We start from the raw sequence: 13,988 nt of genomic DNA on the forward strand, positions 1-13,988 counted from the left end.
CTTAGAAAAGGAGTGTGCACCAGCCAGGGGCTTCCCCAAACCCTTTTGGGTTCTCCTCACTTGAGAAAGGTCTAAATCCTAGATTGGCCAAACAGGAGAAAGACATTTTGGCCCACTCTGAGCTTCACCTACCATAATGCCTTGCATGCTCTGGCAAACAGACATGCTTTGTTTTGCCCTCTGAGTGAACCCAACATGCCCTTTCTTGTGTGTGTCAGCAACTACAAGGCTCAGATGAAGCTGACCAGGAGCATTCTTCTGTTTATGAATGCCAAGGACAAGGCGCCTTGAACTGGACACCATCTTGAATAATGGGACTTTTGTTGTTCTGTTCTGTTCTCTTATGTTAAGAGGCAGAGTGATTACAATTTTTCCAGCATAGGGGGAAGTAGGACAAGAGAATGGGAAGAGGCAATATCAGGGATATCAGATGCAGAAAAGCAAGGAGAATAGGAAAGGGGAGGGGGTGCTTTGTGAAAGCACACAGGTAAGTCCACAGTGGGGCTTCACTGCATCATTTTCTTGGATCACTGTTCTGGCTGGCCACATCCTGCATCTTCTCTCATATCTCTCAGCCTGCAGCCTGCTTGCTCCATCTGCCTCAAGAACTGCTTTCTACCTCATTGTTATGTTGTGTCGTGTTGTGTTGTGTTATGTTAGGTTGTGTTGTGTTATGTTAATGAAGATAACTTGGAACTATAATTTCAATCAACATTTTGACATTTGTCTTATTGTACTTACAATCTATCTTATTAAGAAATTCCTTTTTCACATTATGGCCAAACACATATGGAGACTAATTATGGTTGACACAGGCATCCTGAGGTGGGACTGCTCTAAGTTTTTAAGGGTGTCCTACAGCTGTCTTACGTCAGTGTTCAGAATTATTTTCTTACTCCTATGCATGTACAACTCTCTGGTGTAATAAGAATAAATGAATAAGCACATTATAGCACAGTACAGCCTAATTCTGTTTGTTCCTGCTCAAACCTGTTATAAAGGGAACCCCACTCTCTTTCTTCTTGAATAGACCTTTGGTAAGGAGTGTTAACCATTACTGAGTCTGTTCTAAGAAAGACAAACAGAGTTAGACTGCATGTGCATGTTTCTTTCTCTCAAGAGGGTGGGTGTGCATGGTCCATACACAGAAACTCACTAGAAAATATACTCGAAGATAGATTAAATGGAGGGGACTTCATGTCCTCAGAGCAATCCCCTCCCCTCCTGACTCAGAATGCCCATGTTCTTTCTTAGCCAAAATTATAGTGTCTATAAAACAGAGTGGGTCCATGGGGTCTGGCTTTCTGCCTCCTGTAAACAGGGAATCATGAAATAGGAGATGTCAAGAAAGAGCCTCTAATGAGGAACAGACGTAAAATTATCAGACATGGGAAAGGTCAGATGGGCCTGGTCCTTGTCAGAAGAATGTTCCCCAGCAGTAAAGTCCAGCAGGAGAGCTTCTGGCTCCTTCAGGGAGCCAGGTAAAGCCACCTGACGATCAGAGGGAGTTAGTGCACCTTACTCTCAACAAAATTGGCTCGAAGAAGGCATAATATACACACCCAATTGCGTATAGAATTCTATCTTACTCTACAGGAAAGTAGAAGGGAAGGAGATAAAAGAAGAGGTGATAGAAGGGAGGATCTGTTCCTAAAGGTGTTAGTTTCATGGTGAGGGGCAGGTGCTGGGCCCTAGGATGGGGATTATATAATGAACAAAATCAGAAGCCAGCAACAGCCCTGTGGTTCTGATCCCAGGAGCATAGTGTGGTCCCAGGTGCTGCTTGCAGTCCAGTCTGAAGCCTGCAGAAGAATAACCAGGAAAGGAATCCCAGATGAAATGGAATGCTGTGGTTCTGTCCCTTTAAACCAGAATACTTTTCCGACTGCTTTGTAGTGACTGAGTCCATCAATAACCTACTGAAACTCTGCAAGGGACAAGCCTATAGCCTGATTGATCAGACCCAACACACAGGTCAGGATGTGCAGAGCTCAGCCAGGGAGGTGGTTGGGGCCCCAGATAGCTTTGGTAGGTAGTACTGAAAGCTTGCAGGTCCCCAGTCTGAGCTGTCCATGGGATGCTGAAGTAGCACACCACTTGGCACCCCAAGAAAGCAGAAACAGCACCATCCCAGACATTCTGGCTCGAATTCTTAGAGGAGATCAAACAACTCTTAACAGTTCAAAACGTTTCTATAAATGATGTGAGAATACTGGAGGGGGAAAGTTGGAAAGGAAATAAGAGTATGGAAGAAAGAGTTGGAAAGAGAATTAAGGGCTTTGCACAAGGAGTGTAGAACCTTGCCCAAGCAACAGATCTGTGGAAAATGAGAATGGGCCAAAAGGAAGGTAAGGAGTATAGGAAGTCAAAGGGTGATATTAAAGTAAAATCAATAGACTGAAAAAAAGAAGAAAATGTAATGGATCTCGTAGGAAAAACCACTGACCTGAAAACAGATGAAGGAGAGAGAATTTAAGAATCACTGGATTCCTTAGGTGGTGCAGTACATGGAGCATCAGGCCAGGAGTCTCAGAGATCTGAGTTCAAATTTGGCCTCAGCTACTTACTAGCTGTGTGACCCATGGCAAATCATTTCACATCTGCATGCCTCAGTTTCCTCAACTGTAAAATAAGGATGATAATAGCATTTATCCCCCTAGGTTGTTATGAGGATCAAAGAGACCATACCTCTAAACTACTTAACACAGTGTCTGGCACATTGGACCATTGTTAGTTGTCCTTTGTGCTTAAAGAGGACCAAAATGACATCACTATGTTGGGGTCAAGGTTCAGAGTCTCAGACTGGCTGATCAGACCAATACAAGCTGGGAAGGCTCTACAAATGGTCAGAGCCTAATAGTCCATATGGACATTTGGGGTGGAGATGTCTCTAAATATTTGCATCTACTACAATTCTCCTTTGCTCCCAGAGCCCAGCATCATTGTCAATGCAGGCATAGCATGGTGTGTGGTTTTATGCCAGTGTCTCCAATGTCTCACAATTGATTCCAAATGATCAGAGTGTGAGTGTAGACATCCTATTTTAAGAAATGAAAAAAAACCAAGCATCCATATTTCTTTAGAATGTGAGGTCAAAGTGGAAATAGAGAAAATCCACTGATCACCTCCAGAAAGAAACCCCCAAAATGAAAACTCACAGGACCATCCTATCCAAATACTGTCAGCATCCAGAAATAATTCAGAAACTGAGGAACCACAGTCAGGATTCCTACAAGTGAAACAACGCAAAGAACTTCGAACATTCTAGAAGACAAGGGATATTGCTTTACAACTCACCAAAAATACATATAAACTACAAAGGGGGAAAGCTCCCCTTTAATGATATGGGACTTCCAACCATTGGTAATCAAAAGACCAGGGCAGCAGAGAAACTTTTCAGTTCAAAGACATGTGTCAAGAAAAAGATAAAATAGAGAACTAAAATAAAAAATAATTAAAGACAAAAACAAGGATAAACTGCTTGCATACTAATATGGGGAACTGATACATGTGTTCCTTCTGAAACCTGTCATCATCAGGAGTGATAAGAGTAATTAGTAGGTCTAGGAGTGGGTCCATTATGTCCTTTTTCATTAATTTAGATTGATTTATCAACATTCACTTTCATAAGATTTTCAGTTTTAAATTTTTCTCCCTGTGCCTCCCCAAGATGGGGCACAATCTAATGTAGGCTCTAGATATACATTCCTATTAAACATATTTTCCTGTTAGGGATGTTGCAGGTAAGAATTAGAACCAATAGGAGGAACCACCTGAAAGAGGAAACAAAACATAACAGAAGGGGGAAAAAAACAGCAAATAGTATGCTTTGATATGCATTCAAACTCCATAGTTCTTTCTTTGGATGTGGCTAGCATTTTCCATCACAAGAACTTTGGAGATGTTTTAGATCCTTGCGTTGAGAGGAGCTAAGTCTATTGATATCAGTCAACACACAATGTAGGTGTTTTTGTGTACAATGTTCTCTTAGTTCTGCTCACTTCACTCAGCATTAGACCATACAAGTCTTTCCAGATTTTTCTGAAGTCAGCCTGCTCATCATTTCCTATAGCACAATAGTATTCCATTACATTCATGTAGGACAACTTGTTCAGCCATTCCCCCAGTGATGGGCATCCGCTCAATTTCCAATTCTTTGCCACCACAAAAAGAACTGCTATAAATCGTTTTGTATGTGTGAGTCCTTTTTCTTTTTTTATAATCTCTTTGGGATACAGCCCTAGAAGTGCTATTGCTGGGTCAAAGGCTTTGCACATTTTTATACAGCCCTTTGGGCATAGATCCAAATTGCTCTCCAGAATGGTTGAATTGGCTCCATTATGTCTTGAGGATCTGAAAAAAGGAGAAAGGGAAGAGCAATACAGGGGAGAAGAAAGGGAAGGTTAAGGAAAGTTACATTTCATAATCAAGATGTGTAGGTAGACAGACAGCTATATGACAAAAGAGTATCAGGTAGGAGGAGTAGCTGACATTTGAACTTCATTCTCATCTAACTAATCAAAGGAGGAAAGAACACGCACAAATATTTGAGTATATAAATACATTTCATTAAGCAGGGAAACAAGGGAAAACAGAAAGAGGAAGAACAGGGAGACTAGATTAATGGAGGAATTCATCTTAATCATAATAAATTAAACAATGTACAAACATTTCTATTTCTTCCCTGTGTGGAATTAGATGCTGAGAGCATGCAATGGTTTGAGGAATGGCTAGATGAGTGAGGCTATGGGAGCTAGATGGCATATAACTTCTTTTATATATATAAATTTATTTATTTTTAGTTTTCAACATTTGCTTCCACAAGATTTTGAATTCCAAATTTTCACCCCATCTTGCCCCTACCCCCACCCCAAGATGGCATGCATTCTGAATACCCCTTCCTCCAGTCTGCCCTCCCTTCTATCTCCCCCCCCTTCCTCTTATCCCCTTCCCCTTGTATTTTCCTGTAGGACAGGATAGATTTCTGTACCTCATATCCTTTATTTCTTATTTCCCAATTGCATGTGGAAACATTTTTTTTAAACATGTGTTTTTAAAACTTTCGGTTCCAAATTTTCTCCCTTCCTCCCACTCCACCCATCCTCATTGAAAAGGCAAGCAACTCAATACAGGCCATGCATGTGCAGTTATGCAAAACACTTCCATAGTAGACATGTTGTGAAAATCTTACTCTATTTCCCTTAATCCTATCCTACCCCCCATTTATTCTATTCTTTCTTTTGACCCTGTCTCTCCTCAGAAGTACTTCCTTCTGATTACCCCTTTCCCAATCTGCACTTCTCTCTATCATCCCCCTGCTCTCTTGTCCCCCTTCCTTCCCTATTTTCCTGTAGGGTAAGACAGATTTCCATACCCAATTGAGTGTATACGTTATTCTCTCCTTAAGCCAAATCCTATGAAAATAAGATTCCCTCATTTCCTCTCACCTTCCCTGTTTCCCCTTCACTGGGAGAATCTTTTCTTGTCTGTTTTGTGGGAGATAATGTACCCCATTCTACCTCTCCCTTTCTCCTTCTCCTACTATAATCCTCTCTCACCCCTTAATTTCATTCTCTAGATATCACCCTTTCATCTTCAACTCATCCTGTGCCATCTATCTATCTATCTATCTACCCATCTATCTATACACACATATAATTTTTTCCCCTCCCACTACCCTAATACTGACAAAGGTCTCATAACTAATAAATATCATCTTTCCATGCAGGAATATAAACACTTCAGCCTTAATAAATCTCTTATGATTTCTCTTTCCTGTTTACCTCTTCATGTTCCACTTGAGTCTTGTATTTGAAAGTCAAATTTTCTATTCAGCTCTGCTCTTTTCATCAAGAATGCTTGAAATTCTCTCTCTCTCTCTTTCTCTTTTTTTTTTAGGCAATTGAGGTTAAGTGACTTGCCCAGTGTCACACAGCTAGTAAGCATCTAGTGTTTGGTCAGAGGCTGGATAAGAATACTTGAAAGTCCTCTATTTCACTGAAAGACCATTTTTCCCTGTAAGGATTATACTCAGTTTTGCTGGGTAGGTGATTCTTAGTTGTAATCCTATCTCCTTTGCCCTCCAGAATATTATATTCCATGCCCTCTGGTCCCTTAATGTAGAAGCTGCTAAATCTTGTGTTATCCTGATTGTGTTTCTACCATACTTGAATTGTTCTTTTCTGGCTGCTTGCAATATTTTCTCCTTGACCTGGGAACTCTGGAATTTGGCTACAATATTCCTAGGAGTTTTCCTTTGGGGATCTCTTTTGGGGGAGATCTGTGGATTCTTTCAATTACTATTTTGCCCTCTGGTTCTAAAATATCAGTGCAGTTTTCCTTGATAATTTATTGAAACATGATGTGTAGGCTCTTTTTTTGATCATGGCTTTCAGATAGTCCAATAATTTTTAAATTCTCTCTCTCCTGGATCTATTTTCCAGGTCAGTTGTTTTTCCAATAAGATATTTCACATTATTTTCTAATTTTTCATTCTTTTGGATTTGTTTTACAGTGTCTTGATTTCTCATAAAGTCACTATCTTCCAATTAATCCATTCTAATTTTTAAGGAAGTATTTTGTTCAGTAATCTTTTGGACTTCCTTTTCCATTTGGCCAATTTTTCTTTTTAGGGCATTCTTCTCCTCATTGGCTTTTTAGACCTCTTTTGCCATTTGGGTTAGGCTATTTTTTAAGGTGCTATTTTCTTCAGTATTTTTTTGGGTGTCCTTTAGCAAGCTATTGACTTGTTTTTCATGATTTTCTTGCATCACTTTCATTTCTCTTCCCAGCTTTTCCTGTATTCCTCCTACTTGCTTCTCAAAATCCCTTTTGAGCTCTTCCAAGGTCTGGAACAGATTCATATTTTTCTTGGAGGCTTTGGATGTAGGAGCTTTGACTTTGTTGTCTTCTTCTGGTTTTATGTTTTGATCTTCTTTGTCACCAAAGTAAGATAATATAATCTGACTCTTTTTCCAAGGTTTGCTCATGATCCGAGCTGACTACTTGAGTTTTAAACTCTTTGTTAATGTAAAAGTCTATTTCCAATGTGGAGTATGTAATATCCTGAGCTTCGGGTGTTTGTATAGCTGTTTCTTCCAAGGTGGTATGATAAGGGTCAAGGTGTTTACTCTTTTTCTGGCCTGTGCTCTGGTCTTTGAGTGAGGGTCCACAAGCAGTCTTTTCTCTCTTGGAACTGTGAGGAGGGTTCCCTCCCCCATAGCCACTACAAGCTCCACTGAGCCAGCACTCCTCCTTACCCCAGGACCGCCACCCAGAACTGTGACCCAGGTCCAAGCACAGGCAGAGCAAGAGATTCCTGCCTCAGCACCAGCAAAGAGATCCCCTGGAGTCCCCCTCTGATCAGCCACTTGATTCCCCCTCAGTCTGTGGGCCAGAAGCTCAGGATGCAGCGAGTGCCCCTTCGCCCATGCTCTGCATTCTGTGCTCTGGAACTGGGTCTGACCTAGCTCCTCTCTCACCACAAAAACAGACTTTTCCCACTGACCTAAGTTGTCTGCTGTGTTCGTTGATTGAGGACTCTGGAAACCACCACAGCAGCCTGTGATTCATTCTTCTGAGGCCTGCTCCAGGTTCCCTGCAGCCTCCCCTGCCCAAGCCCACTAGCACTCCTCTCCCCGCCTAGTGCAATATGCCTTTCTGATCAACCATCCAGGCTGTCTTGAACTCGAAATTTGTTTTACTCTGTCTTTTTGTGGGTTCTGATGCTTTAGAATTTGTTTAGAGCCATTTTTTTATGGGTATTTGGAGGGGTTTGGGGGAGAGCTCAATCAAGTCACTGCTTTCATGCCACCATCTTGGCTCCGCCCCTGGCATATAACTTTGAAGAAAATATTTGGGGGATGGTTTCAGAAAAACCTGGGAAGATTTGTGTGAACTGATACAATGCAGAGTGAGCAGAACAATTTGCATGATGACAAAAATATGAAAAACACCAAACTCTGATTGGAGAACTCCAATGAACACACCGACAAACCACAACTACTGAAAATAAGTGATGAAATGTGCTGCCTACCTCCTGGTAAGAGATAAGAGTTTGAAGTGCAGGGAAAGACCTATATTTTTTTTCTTAGACATGGACAATGTAGGAATGTTGTCCTTGATTATACATGTTTGAATAGGAATTTTATTTTTCTCTCTCAATTTGAGGTGGCTAAGGGTGTGCAGAGGGGAAATGTTTGCTTATTTTAAAAGAATATTAAGACAAAATAGACACTCAGTACTCTTCACAACTGTTGGCACAAGAATTTTTTGTTGTTGTTGTTGAGGCAATCAGGTTTGAGTGGCTTCCCTAGGGTCACACAGCTAGTAAGTGTCAAATGTCAGATTAGAACTCAGGTCCTCCTGACTCCAAGGCTGGAGTTCTATCCACTGCACCACCTAGCTGTCTCAGCACAAGAACTCTTAATTTGAGATAGCAATTTAAAAAACAGATAATTCTAACTACATAAAATTTAAATGTTTGAATAAAATAAATGAAAATGAAACTCAAAGAGAAATTGTAGAATGTAGAATCTATCAAATACTACCAAAAAACAACCAAAGTAAGTTATTTATATCCAAGATATAAAGGTAAGATAACATCCATCCTTTCCCCACAAAGAGTGTAGGGAAGGGAGGAGTCATGCTGAAATGAAGTGGTCCCTCTCTCCCACTCCCTTCCCCATATCTAGAACAATCGGCAAACTGTGGGTCTGAGGCAAAGGGAAAATGCCCACTCCTGGACAGCAGGAAACTGTTGGAAGGGCCTGTGGCAGTCATGCTAATGCTCCCACTTCTGCTGCTCCAACCTCTCATCTTGGATTTTCTCCAAGGACTACCAATAGGCTTGGTGTTTCAGCCCACCCTGGTGGTGTCCTGGGTAGACAACAACAAGCTGTAGGTTCTTGGCCTGAATATGGCCAAATCCTACAAACAAAAAGTGTTTAGTAGCAAACTGCTACTGATAGATTCCTGGTGCTAGTTCCTACTCTACCCTATCACATGGTTGTGAAGCATGTCTTCCGTGGACATCTAGGAGGCAGTGGTTGAAGTCCCAATGCTGGTCCTTGCATTCTTTCAAGATGATATTAAGGGTTCAGGGGCTTCAGGTTAAATCCCTTCAACTTGGGCTTACATTGGCCTTCCAAGAGGTGGCTGACCTTCCCTTTCAGCTGTTCCCAGAGTTTCTCCATCTCTTCACCCAGGTGCTCCTGATCTCTCTGAATCATATCCTTTGTCCATGGTTGGGGAAGCTTGATGAACATGTTTCTAATGCAAACCATCACTTCATTGGCTTTTTGACCCTGTGCAAGTCAACTTTATTCAGTCCATTAAGATAAACAGGGAAAACACACAGATGAGAAATTTGTTAACTTGATGATATTAAGTTTACTTCACATGAGTGTTACTTTTTTTTTTCACATGAGGCACTTTAATGCCTAACACAATGCCTGGCAGAGGATAAACATTCTAAATGTCAATTATTATTATTAGTTCCTTAACTAGATGTGACCAGTACACAATGACAATGGTGATAAGATGCCTGATTGTCTAAATACGGCAATTTGGAAATGCATTCAACAGAACTGGAGTCACCTGATTGCTAATATGTTTATTTCAAGTTTCAAACACATAATAGTGTTTCAAATCAGTGAATTTTTGTATCAGTTATATCAACAAACTTTGCATAACTGGGATAATATTAGAGTATGAACTGAAAGAAACTAAGACAGTGGAAAAAATGTTTAAAACTAGTTATTTTATCAGCCCTGCTAATCCTGTCTTATAATGTTTTGTAACTGCCATTTAGAAACTGACACTTTTCACCTTTACCTGTAGTTAAAGAGGAGGTTACAGCTAAAACAATTTGGCTTTCATTTATGAAGTTACAAGATTGTTAACTAATTTATTTGGGGTTACTCTTTTAATGCTAAAGACTAAAAATTAGCAATCGATTACTGTGTGTAGAAAGGAGGAGATGAGGTGAAAGTCTCATCCAGATTGGTTCTGCTCATTTAGAACAGTCCTCCTTGCAACATGAGGGTTTGCAGCAGGGTCTGGCTATTTCATTATAGGTAGAAGAGGGGAGATGATGTCAAAGAGCACAGCTGACAGCAGCTCTAAGGGTAGATGTAGAGGAAAAGCCTGACTCCCCTCCCTTAGGAAGATGACCAAGGTAGCCTCCCTATGGCAATAGGGGGTGATCAGATACTCCAATGCCAGCTACCATATAGTGGGGGTCCTAAAAAGAAACTATTTCTACTCTTATGTGCTATATGGGAATCCTGAAAGGCATCCTGGCAAGTGGGTAGCCATAGAAGGATAGGAGGGAAATTCAGTCAGGGCAAAAGAAGCTAAATTAAGACTAAAAATAGGGGACTTGCCACCCAGAGAGTATGTGGTTTACATCAGCTCAGCATGGAGGAAGAATACATCGTGAGATGGATAGGCAAAGGCATCAAGATCAGCACCCCCTTCTGGGTCAATGCCAATTCCTCTTATTTTGTTAACTTGCCAGGTCCCTAGAAACCATCTATGTGGGCAAGGTCATCAGCCCTGGGAAACAAGTTTGTTTGGGTTATGGAGTTGCTAAGCAATGAACATGGCTTGCTGAGAATTTGCAAGGTGATGTATAATATAGAAATGATTTCTAATATTGGCTTTTATACCAGGACAAATTTAAATTTGAGGTGAAAAGAAAAACAATACATTATGTGAAATCTCTTATGTATGTAAGTACTGGTAAATATTTTATTGTTTCCTGCAACTCCATGAGAGTAAAAATAATTGTATCTAGCCCTAAGCTGTGATTAATGTGACTTGCTATTTCAGGTAAAAGATCTGGGGAATGTAACTGATTTCATTTTAAGGTTTGAATTTAGGTATAGTTATCTGATCATTAAATAGTAATCCACCATTTCACTGAAATGCCACAACCTACTCAGAGGGAATGTGATTTGGGACTGTTATAGGAGGAGGTTTGCATCTGGGAAAAGCTTAGAGGACAACCTTGGCATTAGCCAAAGGTGGGAACTTCCTGGCTCAGTTTCCCCATTGTATTCCTTTGGAAAAGAATGATTCCTACCTGCCTTTTCCTGAGTCTGCTTGTGAGGTGGAATTGACATGGTTGGTTGCTAAACTGTGACACTTCACAAACATAGCTAAGGATGCTTTGTCCTACCACCTCTCCTTTTAATATTCATTCCCAATACTTTTTAAACAATTAGACTTGATTTCTACCTGTTAGTAATACCCACTTATCTAAGGGCATATAAGTGTGGAAAAACATACAAAATTCATCTTTGGTTTACAAGAGATAGCTAAATGACCATTCTTTTATTAAATGTTCACTAGCCAGAATTAAGGAAATGATTATCCAGAAATGGACTTTTCATTCATCAGATTTGTTTGGAAAGCAGATGGTCAACATAAAGTTTTATCACATTCTAAATACTCATAAAATTTCTCCAGTGTGGATTCTCTGATGTTGAACAAGATTTGAGCTCACTGGGAAAGCCTTGTCACTTTAATCACACTAATCAGGTTTCTCTCCAATGTGGATTTTCTCACATAGACTAAGTTTCCAGTTTATTCAGAAAGCTTTTCCACATTGATCATTCATATAGTTTCTATCCAGTGTGCATTCTCTGATGTACAGAAGGACTAGCCCTGCATTTGAAAGCTTTACCACACTGATTACATTCATACCCTTTCTCTCCAGTGTGGATTCTCTGATTATAGACTAAGATCACTTTTACACATGAAAGCCTTTCCACACTGATTACATTAGTAAGGTTTCTCTCCAGTATGGAGTCTTTAATTTTGATAAGGTTGGAGCTCTGTGTGAAGGCCTTTCCACACTGATTATATTCATAAGCTTTCTCTCCAGTGTGGATTCTCTGATTATAGACTAAGATCACTTTTACACCTGAAAGCCTTTCCACATTGACTATATTGATAAGGTTTCTCTCTACTGTGGAGTCTTTGATGTTGAATAACTTTGTAGCTCTGTTTGAAAGCCTTTCCACACTGATTACTTTCATAAGGTTTCTCTCTACTGTGGAGTCTTTCATGTTGAGTAAGTTTGGAGCTCTGTGTGAAAGCCTGATTACATTGATAAAGTGTCCTGCCAATGTGAATTCTCTGATGTATAAGGAAGGATTAGTATTCACTAAAAGCTTTACCATGTTCATGACACTCATGTGGTTTCACTCCCCAATTAATTTTTTGATGGTAAATAAAGGAACACTGTTGACTCAACACTTTCCCACCATGATGACAATCATAAGGTTTTTCTCCTCTGTGGATTCTGTGAAATGCAGCACAGATTTGTCTCCCAGTGAAATCACAAGGACCATCCCTCATGAAACTTTCCTCATGAATTTCTCTCACAGAAATGCTGAGCTTTGCAGTAGTCTCTTCATTTCAGGTCTAATCTCTCCTTCTGCAAGAAACAATAAAACATATATAAAGACATATGTTTACACACATAAAATTATCATCCCTTCCCTCCATTGCCGGAAAATAAACTACTGAGAAAGCAGGATATACATCCTACTTCCCCAGGCGAAGACAAAAGCCTGCAAAGTTCAATGTACAGAATCAGTCATTTGAAAATTGCATTAGTTCACATCTGAGGGATACTTCATTGACAAAGAGCTTCACATACAATGACACTGGATCCTCAGAAAACCCTATGACACTGGCAGGCCCAGCATTCTCATTACATTAACAGCTCAGGCCAGGAGCTCAGAAAGGCTGGGTGACCTGCCCAACATCTCTGTAGCTGAAATTACACCACCAAACCTGTAAGTGGGCATGCTCTGTCCACGGTACTAGATAGCCTTTCTCTATTCCACTTTTCTTTCTTTTTTTTTTTTAAGAAAAATTATTTTATTATTTTATGTTGACTTGTTCTCACTTCAGTTCTTCCTATTCCCTGAGACACAACAGTATTCAAATTAGGCCAATTAATAATCCTACAATGGGGCTAAAAGTTCAAGTGAAAAGAAGAGTCGATCAATGTGGCAAACTACACTGTAGCCTGGTTTTAAGAAATTGCCACAGCCACTGCCAACTTTGGGCAACCACTACCCTGATGAGTCAGCAGCCATCAATACTTGTCTAGAGCCACCATCAGTAATAAGATTATGATTCACTGAAGGCTCAGATGATAGATAGCTTTTATTTGCAATGAAATGTTTTTTAAGATTGAGTATATACATTTTTATTATTATTATTTGTTGTCAGTTGGGGTTAAGTGACTTGCCCAGGGACACACAACTAGAAAGTGTCAAGTGTTTGGTCTGAGGCCACATTTGAACTCAGGTCCTCCTAACTTCAGGGCTGTTGCTCTATCCACTGTGCCACCTAGCTGCCCCCAGTATATACATTTTAGACAACAGTATTGCACACATAATAGACAATAGTATATAGTACACATAAGTTTTATATACATTGAGAAACTACAAAACTCATATGACTTAAATGATTGCAGTATTCACTTTACTGTGGTGCTCTAGAAGGGAACTTATAATGTCTCTGAGGTGTGCCTGAAATTTTTCTCATTCTTATTTTGACTTTGTCTCTTTCCTCCCCAATTTGACTCTCCTCCTTAAACTGTTACTAGCATCACTGCTTGAGATCCCTCATATCCCATTGAACTACATGTCTCTCCATTCCCAAACTCTCTCTTTTCCTTGAATCAGCTAAGAGCCAGGCTCCTGATCTGTTCCTTCTTGTCAAACACCTTCATGTTTGTAGGCCATGTTGGCAGCTCCTTGACTGCAGGGACCGGCTTTTCCCTTCCTACCTCTTAGTGAGATGTGTAGAAAACTGGAGGTGCTTCATCCACCCTTACTGACTGATGACTGGGTCCAGGGCTGACACCAGGCAACAGGCTCTACCTCACTCCCTGTATTCTGGTTTTGTCTTAGCTGGCAAAGGCAGGTTCTGGTTTCAGGCCTGTTTCTGCCTCTTTTCTGTAC

General features: G+C 40.4%; 1 long non-coding RNA gene across 1 annotated transcript in view; it reads right to left on the reverse strand.

Moving 5' to 3' along the window:
• LOC144454442 (uncharacterized) overlaps positions 1-13,988 on the reverse strand; it is a 351,830-nt gene that overhangs the window by 306,298 nt on the left and 31,544 nt on the right. The gene's annotated exons all lie outside the window — the stretch shown is intronic.

Source organism: Phascolarctos cinereus, unplaced genomic scaffold, assembly GCF_003287225.1.
Source record: "Phascolarctos cinereus isolate Bilbo 61053 unplaced genomic scaffold, phaCin_HiC Scaffold_726;HRSCAF=1367, whole genome shotgun sequence".
Taxonomy (NCBI): Eukaryota; Metazoa; Chordata; class Mammalia; order Diprotodontia; family Phascolarctidae; genus Phascolarctos; species Phascolarctos cinereus.